This window comes from Bidens hawaiensis, unplaced genomic scaffold (genome assembly GCF_021521415.1).
Source record: "Bidens hawaiensis isolate Kalapana, Puna unplaced genomic scaffold, B.hawaiensis_p1.1 tig00019361_1, whole genome shotgun sequence".
Classification (NCBI taxonomy): domain Eukaryota; kingdom Viridiplantae; phylum Streptophyta; class Magnoliopsida; order Asterales; family Asteraceae; genus Bidens; species Bidens hawaiensis.
Window position 1 is genome coordinate 205,623 of NW_027492942.1, and position 12,754 is coordinate 218,376.

The window sequence follows — 12,754 nt, forward strand, 5'->3', positions numbered from 1 at the left end:
GAAAAAACAATCATAGAAACAAACATAAATCTAACCTTCAAAATTATGTCGTTAACTAGCCTAACCGTCTAGCCAACCTAATAAAACTTTCCCAAACAAGAAACCTTATACCGGTCCTCACCCGTTATGCTCCATTGTAACCATCATCATACTGCTCAATCACAATGTCGTCTTTGCAATTATTGCTACCGATATAGTCATCTTGCTAATACTTTTCGCCTGCCACCCGGTTCTCAAGTCGTCCATAACGGTTTGTGCCCATGCTCCTAAACCCGCTTCTATGATGTTTACTCAACCCGTTGCACCAACCATGCATGTTTGCTACAATTGTGGAGAGCATAATTATCGCAGCTGCTCACCCATGCTCACCAAATCCAAGCCATACCTGCACCCTACTACACTACCCATGCTCATCAAGTCCAAGCTATGCACGCACCCTACTATACTAACTAACGCTACCAAGTCCAAACCTATCAACCCCCAATCCCTCAAGGTTATGTATCTCAAAATTATGTTTCTCAAGTCCCTTAGCTCTTGGCTCCATAAGTCCCGCTTGGTCAAGTTCATGCTATTCAAGCCCCTCCACCGAACCAAGTTGCTCAACCCAGCGTGCTCATGGGCATGCTCTCATGATGAATGCTAATTAAGCTCAAAAACCCAACGATGTGGTGAATTGTACATTTCTCGATAATGACCACTTCGCTTCGATATTATTTGACATGGGTGCCGATTAGAATTTTATTTCCTTGGATTTTTCATATATTATTGATAAGCCTAGATATAAGTTATATAGGCCCTTTACCGTTGAAGTAGGTAATGGGAACTCAATTATTATTTACAAGGTAATTCGACATTGCATTTTAACTTTTAATAAATTCAAGTTCCATATCGACCTTATACCTATACAAATGGGTTGCTTCGACGTCGTCGTTAGGGTGAAGTAGTGTGTTTAAATGAGAGACCTTTGATTGTTAATACATCGTTTGGCGTCTTGGTATTTATTTTAATGTATTTTGGGAATAGTTTAGTGTATAGGGGTATTCAAGTCATTTAATGTAAGTCTCATTTGTTAAGGTATAATAAATAATGAGACAGCTCATCTTTTATAATCATTTGTTACGGGATGTTAACGAAAGAAGAATAACGTATGTAGTGTCATTCGTTAGGGGATATTAACGAATGACTTAACGTATTGGAGATGAATGAGAGGTTCTTTTATTAGGCTTGTCTAAGGAATGGGACACGAATGTCTCATCTCCTATAAATACCCTATAAGCTATCTTAATTAACAAAGTTCATATTTTATAACGATTCATCCCGTTACTCTGCCGAAATTCTCTCTCAACAGATACTAAACGTAATCAATCGATCCTTAACATATTCATATCAATAGACTAGATCCATCATAAAGTAATGAATCTGACCATGGTCCATCAAGTGGTAACAGAGCCATATGTCTAATTGAGTACGCTTAGAACTGGTTTTAGACTCAATTGATCAAATTTTTAAGATCTAATTGTATATGGATTGTACGGATTTGCATTCGAACTATTCAGAATTTAGAATTAATCAATTGAAGGTCATAACGATCTTAATTGATACTGGATTTGATCTAGGATTTATCAAAATGGTCAATTGATCATCTGGAATCATTTAATTGTATTGAATTGTTGTATATGGTTGAATTTGATTTTAGCGGGAACTGTTCATGTTTAAGCGTATAGTTTTTGACTTCTAGGTCAAATTTGGACTGATTTTGGAATAATTAAGTGTTCGGATTGATTTGGACTTATTTGGAACTCACATGCGAAGGTATTGGGTATTAGATTGTGTGATTTGGATCAATTTGGTGAAGTTTGGATTGGTTTGTATAACTTTGGATTTAATTTGGATCTGGAAAAGTGTTTGTTGGAGCATTATGCCAGTAGTTCATTTGTCTCGAGTTTATCGTGTCTGTAATCATTACGCTGTTTGGTTTGTCGTGATAAACTAGTTAGTTTTGTTTTTGGTTTTGGCGAACTTAGCTTCTGGTGAAGTTAGGGACAACTTTGCCTAGTGTGTTAGGCGAAGTTGTCGTAGTATAATAACCTAACTTCCGCCGTCAGTTGTAGGTTTTTGGGGGTTGTTCGTTTTGTAAGCGGTAGCAGGTTTTGGTGTCCCGGGGTTTTCACCTCTAATAGAAAAGTAACCTTTGTCTTACGTGTTCCTTTACGTGTCTCTCGTCTAAACACTTGTATCGTATACGTAGGGGATTCCGAACCCTCGTGTTACGAGATAATCCTGTGTTGATCCGGTTGGGATCCTACAATTGGTATCAGAGCGTTTGCTCGTGATTGTGTGGTTCGGGATTATCACACTTGTGTTAAGCGAACTCCGCTAGACTTTTCGCGGAATCGTTTCACGTAAAACACCGTTCGTTCAGTCCATTCCTACATTACATTGTCCCTGTCGCACTCCATACTACCTTTTAATCATTCAAAACAAGAAAAACACTGCTTAAAATCAGATCTTGCGACCTGCGAAGTTGCCGTCACCTGTAGCTAGGGTTTCAGCGAAGTTATAACTGGCGAAGTTATTTGGTGAAGTTATTATTTGGCGAAGTTATTGTTTGGCGAAGTTAGTCTTTGGCGAAGTTAGTCTTTGGCGAAGTTGTTCTTTGGCGAAGTTGTTCTTTGGTGAAGTTGTGCATTGGAGAAGTTACTTGGTGAAGTTATTTGGTGAAGTTGTGCATTGGCGAAGTTACTTGGTGAAGTTGTAATCTGGTGAAGTTGTTCTTTGGCAAAGTTATTCCTTGGTGAAGTTATACTTTCTTCGTCTTCACGAAATACCATTTCATTTGGTTCCAGCTCCTGTTTCGGTTTAAATATGACGTCAATAAACATCACTGAACTGGCGAAAATGGAAGTTGAAGCTGGGTCAGCGACTAAAGCTCCAAAGTTACTTAAAGGCACTGATTTTGTTGCGTGGAAAGACATATTTGAGCAGTATGTGAAATATCAAGATGCAAAGATGTGGGTATGCATTCAGGATGGTTATATCCCTCCAACAACTGAGTTCGAAGGATGTGAGCAACTGAAAAAATATATTAAGACGGAGGACGATGAGAAGAAGATGTACGAGGTAGAGAGCAAGGCACTAGCTGCAATCACCATGGCACTACCTCAGGAAATTCTTCATACTTTCCGAAAGTACAAGACGGCTAGAGAATTGTGGGAAGCATTGGAGAGCCGCTATGAAGGTAACGTTGGAATTCGAAACTCTAAGATAAAGTTACTAAAAACTCAGTTCTCGGTATTCAAGTATTTTAAGAATGAATCGCTTGATGACATCATTACAAGATACTATCACTTGATGACCGAATTGGACAACTACTCCATAAGGTATTTTGAGAGTGAGATTGTGGAAAAACTTCTTGATGCTATTCCATCAAGATGGGAGATGTACACAGTTATGATGAAAGAAGATAAAGAATTTGATAGTTTTGATTTAGAGAAGGTGGTTAACAAGTTACGTAATTATGAGCTTAACATGTTACGAAAAGAGATGCCTACTGATCAGGTTCAAGATCCGGGAATGTATGGTCCAAAAGGCTCTGCAAACTCAAGCTCTAAAACAGATTCAACCGCCTATTACTCAGGCGGGGAACCAAATTCTACGCAAGATGGCCATGTGATGATGAATATGGATGGAGATATATGCTTTGTAGCAAGTGGAAGTGGTTTTTAAAAATCTCAATCTTCAGTCAGTAATTCTTCTACTAGTGCTTCAAATGTAAATTACTCAAAGATGCCTATGAGTGTAAAATCTGCTGAACAAAAATTTGCCCTTTATGCCTCTTTCATTGCGCCTTATGAAAATTACATCAAGGGAAATATAGTTGACCCTACAACCTTGGATGAGGACTATGATCAGATAGATGCTGATGACATGGAAGAAATGGATATGTAGTGGCAAATGGTGATGATAGTAAGAAGGGTAAAACGGTTTATGAAGAAGACTGGACGGAAATTCGTGGGAGAGAGATCGGGATTTGACAAGTCAAAGGTTCGTTGCTACAATTGTCAACAGAATGGACACTTTGCGAGAGAGTGCCCAAATGAGAGAGTTGAACGGGTCAGAACAGGCCTACTCAGCAGAATGGGAATGGAAGTGAAATAAAAGCCATGGTTTCTCAACAGAATGGTGGATATAATTGGAACATCAAAGTTGAGGAGGTGATTGAGCAAGCCCATCTGGTAAATATCGTGAGTGAAAGAAGTGACAAGGAACCAGTGGAGGATCAAGCATACATGGCAGAAGTGAATGATCAGCTCTCAGAGGTATGTTCTGAACCTCACTGTGAACAATGTGAAAAACTGTCTGATCAATTAAATGCTTTAACTGATCAGTATGTAAGTTTGGAAAAAGAATTAAAAATTATAAAAGAAGAACTTCATTACTCTAAACAAAGGGAAAACAGTTACTCAGTCAAAATTAATGCTGGTGAAAAAGACATAAGATGCCTTAAGGCAACATTAGCTGAGAAAATCCAAGTAATCGATCTAAGTTATGAAGTTGTGGAAGAAAAAACCAAACTTATTGCTGAAAAGGACAAACAGATAGCTGATTATCAAGTGAAAGTGGTGGAACTAAACAGAAAACTTGAACAGTTTTGGAATTCTTCAATGATGCTTAATCATGTCCTAAGTGTTCAACGTTCTCCTAACGACAAAGGAGGAATTGGATACAATGAAGTTCCACCACCTTTTAACAATAACTACACTTATAATCCTTGTAATCAGCCACCTGTCTTTGTTAAACCTGATCAGACAGTAACGGGAAATGTCAGCTCCATCGACTCACCCATTAGAGTTCAATCAAGAAACACCAACGTTAAATTGAGCAATCATGAGAACCTAAATAAAGATGTTAATGAATCGGTTCAGACAGAATCGTCAGTTGTGGATCAAGACTCCACGCATAAGGAGTCTGTGAACATTCGCAAAGTGGATGATGAAGTTGTGTTACTCAGAAGGGGGGAGAGTGATACTTTTAGCAAAACGAAATCTTCTCTAAACCCATTCGTTCCCCCTTATGTGAAACAAACTGTCAGTGAAGTAACTTCATCCTCTACTGCAACTTCTGAAAAGAATGTTCGGATAGACACAGATTGTCCAAAGAAAATTAATTGTCCGAACAAAAGCTGTTTTGGATATAACAAGGTAGGTCACTTTGTCAGGAACTGTCCGCTGAAGAGGAAGAAATCTAAAAATTTGAGGCCAACCAAAGCTGAAAATGGAACGAACACTAAAACTGGTACGGGTAAAAATTCTAATGCATCCAAATTTAATCGTTGGACAAATTTAAGATTTCAAAGAAACCAACCTCGTTTTTTCCCAGTTAATCATAGAATGGGTAACTTCGAATCCATTAACGCTAGAAAATCAAGGATGTATGGATGGCCTCATAATCAGTTTTCTAGAAATCTTCCATTCAGATCAAATGAAAACCTCCCTCAAGGGAACTTTGGGCAACCAAGGAGTTGGATGCCGTTTGACAGGTTTGACCAACCCAAGACCAGAAGGTCTTGGGTCCCCTGCTTTTAATTCGTTTCTTTAACTGTGCAGGAACAGTCGAACAGGGCTGTGAACAACATGTGGGTTGTCGACAGTAGCTGTTCCCGGCACATGACTGGTAACAAGAATTTGTTACGTGATTTGAAAGCTGTACAAGGAGGACGAGTTAGTTTTGCAGGAGAAAGTGGAGGAAGAATTTCTGGAGTCGGTACTGTTACTAATGGGAAAATCAAGTTGGAGAAGGTTAATTTTGTGGAAGAGTTAAAGCACAATCTTCTAAGCGTCTCTCAGATCTGTTACAAAGACTACACTGTGCACTTTACGAGTGCTTCATCCTGGTTTCAAGATTCCTGAAACCTGGGTTGTGATGAAAGCTCCAAGAGAGAAGAATACATACGTGATGGACATGAGGTCCACCAAGATGGAGACGGAAGACTCATGTCTCTTGTCAAAAGCAACAGAATCTGAGTCGGAATTGTGGCACCGTAGGATGGGTCATATCCATCTACGTAAGATGAACTACATAGTCAAGAATGAGCTGGTACTTGGGGTTTCATTAAAGAATTTCAACTTTGATGACCAGTGTCTGTCGTGCAAGAAAGGAAAGCAGCACAAGAAATCACATCACTCCAAATTGGTTAACTCAATTGCCACACCTTTGTATTTGCTTCACATGGATCTGTTTGGTCCTATCAATGTTAAAAGCCTGGGTGGAACATCTTATTGCTTAGTGGTGACTGATGACTACTCACATTACTCATGGGTTTATTTTCTGAAAGCTAAAGACAAAACCGTGCAGTTGGTAATTAACTTGATTACCAAAGTGGAAAATATTGTTGGGGGAAAAGTCAAGTTCATCAGAAGCGATAACGGAACAGAGTTCAAGAACTATCAAATGGAGATGTTTTGTCTGCAGAAAGGGATAGAGCATCAGTTTAGTACACCATATACTCCGTAACAGAATGGAGTAGCTGAAAGGAAGAACAGAACTTTTGGGGGCCAAGACTATGCTGGCAGATGCTAAACTTCCCGTGGTGTTCTGGGCTGAGGCTGTTGCCACGGCTTGCTATATCATAATCGTGTTTTAACTGTCAAAAGATTACATAAAACTTTTTATGAATTAATGCATGGTCGAAAGCCAAATTTGAAAGGTCTGGAACCTTTTGGGTCCCCATGTTCGATCTTAAAGACTAACTCAAAATTTGGAGAGAAAGCTGATGAAGGTATTCTTGTTGGCTACGTAGTTGGGTCACCCAACAGAAGAGTCTTTAATCTATCGAACAATAAGGTTGAGGTGGTCTGTAACACTGACATTGCAAGTTACAAATCACCAAAGCCTAGCACAGGGACTAGCAGAGGCTTTCGATTATGATACATTATTCAAATCTTTTGATTTACCTTCTTTTGATTTTGCAGATACAGAAGAAAGAGTGGCAACTCAGATGCTACTCGATGAAGATGACGCATTTCTGCATCGTCCACAGATCAATGAACCTCATGCTGTTTCAAGTGGTGATGACTTTATCAATCCGTTTCACACTCAACACAATTCAAATGAAATCTCTCCAAATCTTGGAGAAGACTTAGCGGTTGGTCCTGCCCAAACCACCAGAATCCACAAGAATGATCCCCTGGAGAATGTGATTGGTAGTCCTTCCGATGGAGTGCGAACAAGAAGGAGCTTGGAAGAAAACACATGTGTGTATGCAAGCATTAAAGATACTGGTATTATGAATGAATGCTTGTATGCTTGCTTCATCAGTCAGATTGAACCAAAGAACTATCAGATGGCGTTAAAGGATAGCTCGTGGGTAGAAGCCATGCAGGAAGAACTGGCTCAGTTTAACAAAATGGAAGTATGGCGTTTGGTTGAAAAGCCACGAGATGTGAATGCAATCGGTACGAAGTGGGTATTCAAATGCAAGAGAGATGAGAAAGGGGTAATCGTCCGGAACAAGGCAAGATTAGTAGTCAAACGATTTAATCAGCAAGAAGGGATCGACTACAATGAGGTGTTTGCCCCTGTGGCAAGATTAGAAGCAATCCGACTCTTCTTGGCCTTTGCTGCACACAAAGATATGAAAGTGTTTCAGCTAGATGTTAAAAGTGCTTTCCTAAACGGCAAGGTCGATGAAGTGGTGTATGTCGAGCAACCTCCGGGATTTTCTGATCCAGACTTTCTAGATTATGTGTACAAGCTTAGTAAAGCATTTTATGGCTTACATCAGGCTCCACGAGCTTGGTACGCAACTTTATCTGATTATTTGTTGGAAAATGGGTTTGTGAGAGGAAAGATCGACAGTACGTTGTTTGTCAAGTGGAATGGGAAAGAATTTCTTCTCGTTCAGGTCTATGTGGACGATTTCATCTTTGGAGCCTCAAAGATTTGTATGTGTCAGGAGTTTGAAGCGGTCATTAAGAAAAGGTTTGAGATGAGCGCTATGGGTGAACTAACTTTCTTTTTGGGCTTATAGGTAGATCAGAAGAAGGATGGCATGTTCATTCATCAAACTAAATATGTTCATGATGTGCTTAAACGTTTTAAGATGGAAGAAAGCACCCCATTTGACACTCCGATTTGTGTCAACCACAAACTAGGTGCTGACTCCGACAGTGATGAAGATGTGGATCCCACTCAGCATCAAGCTATTATTGGTTCTTTGATGTATTTAACTGCTTCCAGACCTGACATTATGTCTACAGTTTGTCTTTGTGCTCGTTTTCAGGCAAACCCAAAGGAGTCACATATGAAGGGAGTGAAGAGAATTTTGCGGTATCTTAAAAGGAAGCCTAAATTGGGTCTCTGGTATCCAAAAGGAGGAGAACTGGATCTGGTAGCATACACAGACTCAGACTATGGAGGATGCAATCAGAACAGGAAGTCAACAACTGGTGGCTGTCAATTTCTAGGAGGAAGATTGGTGTCATGACAATGCAAGAAGCAGAATTCAGTGGCCATATCCACCTGTGAAGCATGCTTCTCTCAGGTTTTATGGATACAACAAAAAATGCGAGATTATGGTCTGAATTTCACTCAAACTCCTATTTGTATTGATAACACTGCTGCTATCTCAGTAACTAACAATCCCGTAAAACATAGTAAAACAAAACATATTGACATTCGTTATCATTTCATACGAGATTGTGCTGAGAAGAAACTAATCTTGCTTGAAAAAGTTGATTCACTGGATAAGTTTGCCAATCTTTTTACAAAAGCTTTTGACCGGTCCCGTTTTCAAAACCTTATTGAGCTTAATGGGATGATCAATCCCGAGTAACTATGTTTTCCTTTTGTCTTAAAAAAAAAATCAGTGTCGCTGAGAATTATGTCAGTTGCTCAAGGTTGAAGGACATATTCTTAAATTTGGTCCTTGTATATACGTGTAGATTCAAAGGATAGCCATTAACCTAATAACTGAAAGCCACTGGGGCGGTTGTGATGAGTTTTTATTCCCTCGCTGAAAATTATGTCGGTTACACTCAGTTGGCGGGACACATATTTGTATGTGTTTGGTCCTGCTAATCTACTGGATTTTCAGGATAGCCATTAACCCAAAGACTTAGAAGTGATGGGGAGTCTGAATATAAAATTTCTTTTAGGGAAATGATATACTTTTTCAGTCTATAGCTTCTCTTGAAGCTTCAAAATTGATGTTAAATTGAAAATTGATCCAACCTATGGAAAATGATAGATGAACTGATTTTGTGTGCCTAACGGGTGAAGTTATTAGGCTTAAAAGACTTTAGAACAGTCATTGGTTGGTACGGTAGCTTTCTATGGTACGTAAAAGTTAATGTGATACAAATTAAATCTGCTCGATTTACTGTGGAGAGTCATTTTGAAATGTGCATGTCTCCACATATATCTCTCCGAATGATAGGCAGAAAAGTGATTACCCAGTCATACACGAGCCCGTTAGTGTCTTGATTCCCGCGTATATTGTGTTATCCTTCTGCAGTGATCCAGATTCGGGACTTGCAGGTGTTTGTTATAGTTCTCAAAAAAAGGGGGGGGGGATTATTATGTCTTATTGCCTTTGAAATTCACAAAGTCTAAAACAACATGGATGAGGCAACAACTGAGTCTTGTGCAAGATGTACATTGTCTAAATCAGACACTACAGGTCGAAGTCAACTCGGGGTGATATGGGGAAAGCCAAATACGCCTTGAGAATAGATAGGAGGCATCACAGTTCCTTAAGTGATGTCCATCTAAATTTTGAGCCTAACTGAACCTAATCCGTATCACTGAAGCAATGAGAATCATGTTAAGTTTATACCTGCCTTCAACCTGTTTCTCTATGTCATAATAATGCTGAACATGGATCCTTGTGACAACCTCTTAATCAGTATGATTCCATGTTCGGATCTTTTCTTAAACATGTTGGGTTCTCTACAGACTGAAATTTGATCCCGTCAATGCTATTTTTCTTATGTTTATTTTATATTATTTTATACGTTTGTCTTCTGTGAATAACATAAACTCTTCAACGGCTAGTGGCTGAGAACCAAATTCAGTCATCTCTTCTTATTGAACATGGTAAACTTTTTGATACGCTTAAACAGTTCTTAGCATCTCAGGGGGAGACCAGTTGCAAAGGGGATAAGTTGAGAACCAAGAGGAGAGAGGACAGACATGATGATCCCAATGCTTCGAAAGATACAGGTGGTGAGCTGCCAAGAACTGAACAAACTCTTGGAGCTTCCACATCTCAGGGGGGAGTCTACTGGCCCATCTGGCAGTGCAAGTGGTTAGAGGGTTGTGGTGGATGATGAAGCTACTGATCCATCTGGCAGTGCGAGTGGTGAAACTGTTGTGGTGGATGATGAGGAAGATATGGATGAAGATGTGTTGCCTCTTAGTGACATTGAAAAGCTTGGTGAACAGATTGAGATTGACAGTGGCTTAGAGGAAGGTGAGATACCTGATGATAGTGTTGAACATGATATTCCAAGTGTGGGTCAAAATGATAATGTGTCGGGTGATTCTGAGTGGGAGGAACAGCCACGATGGAAAGAAGAATATGCTCATTGGTTTAACAAAACAAAGAAGCCAGTGGTACCAACGATGTTCAAAAAGAGATAATATTAAAGGGTATGCTGAATCGAAAAAGGGTATTATCTGTTGGTTGTATGATGATCAGCTAAAAGTATTTGTGGTGAAAAGATATGATGGGATTCAGTATTTTGCTAAGAAGTTGAGATCATTCAATACGTTACCTGAGTGTGAGGTGAAGGACTTGGCTCGTTTAAGGTTGATTAATAGGAGTGGGGACAACTTTGCTAGTTGGGTTGGTAAAATAGTGTGGAGTGAAGTTGTTAAGGAGATAAAGTTTGAGCTGTTGAAGCCTCAAAAGGGGAAGTTGATTGAAGATACGGATCAAGGAATGCGGGCTGATGGCAAGCCCTGGATGGTGATGAAGTACAAACCGATTCGTTGTATGAAAGAAGTTCCAATGAAGATTATGCCTCAAGATGTGTTAAAAGATCTTAAATGGTGGTATGTTGATTGCCAAACTGCTGAAGCCGTGATGGAAGATCAAGATGAACAGGAGATCTTAAGGGTGTATGATCCTATGCACTTGGTTAATTTGTCTCAAGCTGATTTGCAGGTACTCAACGAAAAGAAGATTTTTTATATTCCTGCCTGGAAAGATGAAGCGAAGAAATATCAAAGGGTGGTCTTAGTTTCTGTGAGACAAGGTGTACATGCTTGAAGATGGAAGGTACGGCTTTTTGGATTACATGACGAGACGAAGATGTAGGAGAAATGAAGCTACTGCCAAGGGGGAGTCTGTTGGAGCATTATGCCAGTAGTTCATTTGTCTCGAGTTTATCGTGTCTGTAATCATTACGTTGTTTGGTTTGTCGTGATAAACTAGTTAGTTTTGTTTTTGGTTTTGGCGAACTTAGCTTCTGGCGAAGTTAGGGACAACTTCGCCTAGGGTGTTAGGCGAAGTTGTCGTAGTATAATAACCTAACTTCCGCCGTCAGTTGTAGGTTTTTGGGGGTTGTTCGTTTTGTAAGCGGTAGCAGGTTTTGGTGTCCTGGGGTTTTCACCTCTAATAGAAAAGTAACCTTTGTCTTACGTGTTACGTGTTCCTTTACGTGTCTCTCATCTAAACACTCGTATCGTATACGTAGGGGATTCGGCACCCTCGTGTTATGAGATAATCCTGTGTTGATCCAGCTGGGATCCTACAGTGTTCATGATGATGAACTCATTCGTTAATTTCTTTAGAAATTATGAGTTCATTCGTTATTTGTTTTAAACTATAACATTAAGAATATTTTAGTTCGTAATAACCGTTTTAACCACCCATTCGCTATACTCTTCACACATTCGTTGCCCAATTCACATTTGTTTACCTCATTCATTACACAAGATCATTCTTTTCACTGTTCATTCAATTTACTTCATTTATCATTGTTCATTCGTGTGAATAGTATCACTCGTTAAAATCACATTCGTGCTTATTGTTCATTCAGATTTATTTGTTAAACCGAGAAAACTTTTCATTCGTTAAAGACACATTTATGCTCATTCTTCATTCTGGTTCATTCGTTAAACCAAAATCTCATAGTTTCACCCTTGAACTCTTAAATTAACAGTATTAAACATTTGTGTTTTATAAAATGACAAGCTATTACGCTTTGGCTTCTCAAAATACTCTCATGTAGCAGATGCTACACATTGATTTTGAGTTGGGTCTCATACAAAATGCCCAAGGCTAATGAATCATTATGAATTTCCATAGTGAGATTTGAGGTTTAGAGCCAATTTGGGAGTAGTTCATCCCGAATATCTGCAACATCTGGGAAATACTTATATTCCATTGTTTGTTGATACTCCTTCTAATGGTAAAGTGGAAAAATTGTTTACCCAAATGACAGCTGATGAAAAGAAAGCCTATGAAGTTAAGAAAAATGCTTATTCTACTTTAACCATCGCATTACTTGAGCATATCTTTCATCTATTAATTCATATTAAACAATGTGCTACCTTGTATCAACACTTAAATTCAAGAATTATGGGTAATACAATAACGAGAAAGAAATCCATGTTGAATTTTCAATTCAGAAACTTTAGTCTGTTACATGGAGAAACTATTGGAGAGCTATTGATAAGGTTTTGCCATTTGACTATTGACTTAAATAGATTTAAGTTGCTTTTGGATGAAACTGATCAAGTTAACACA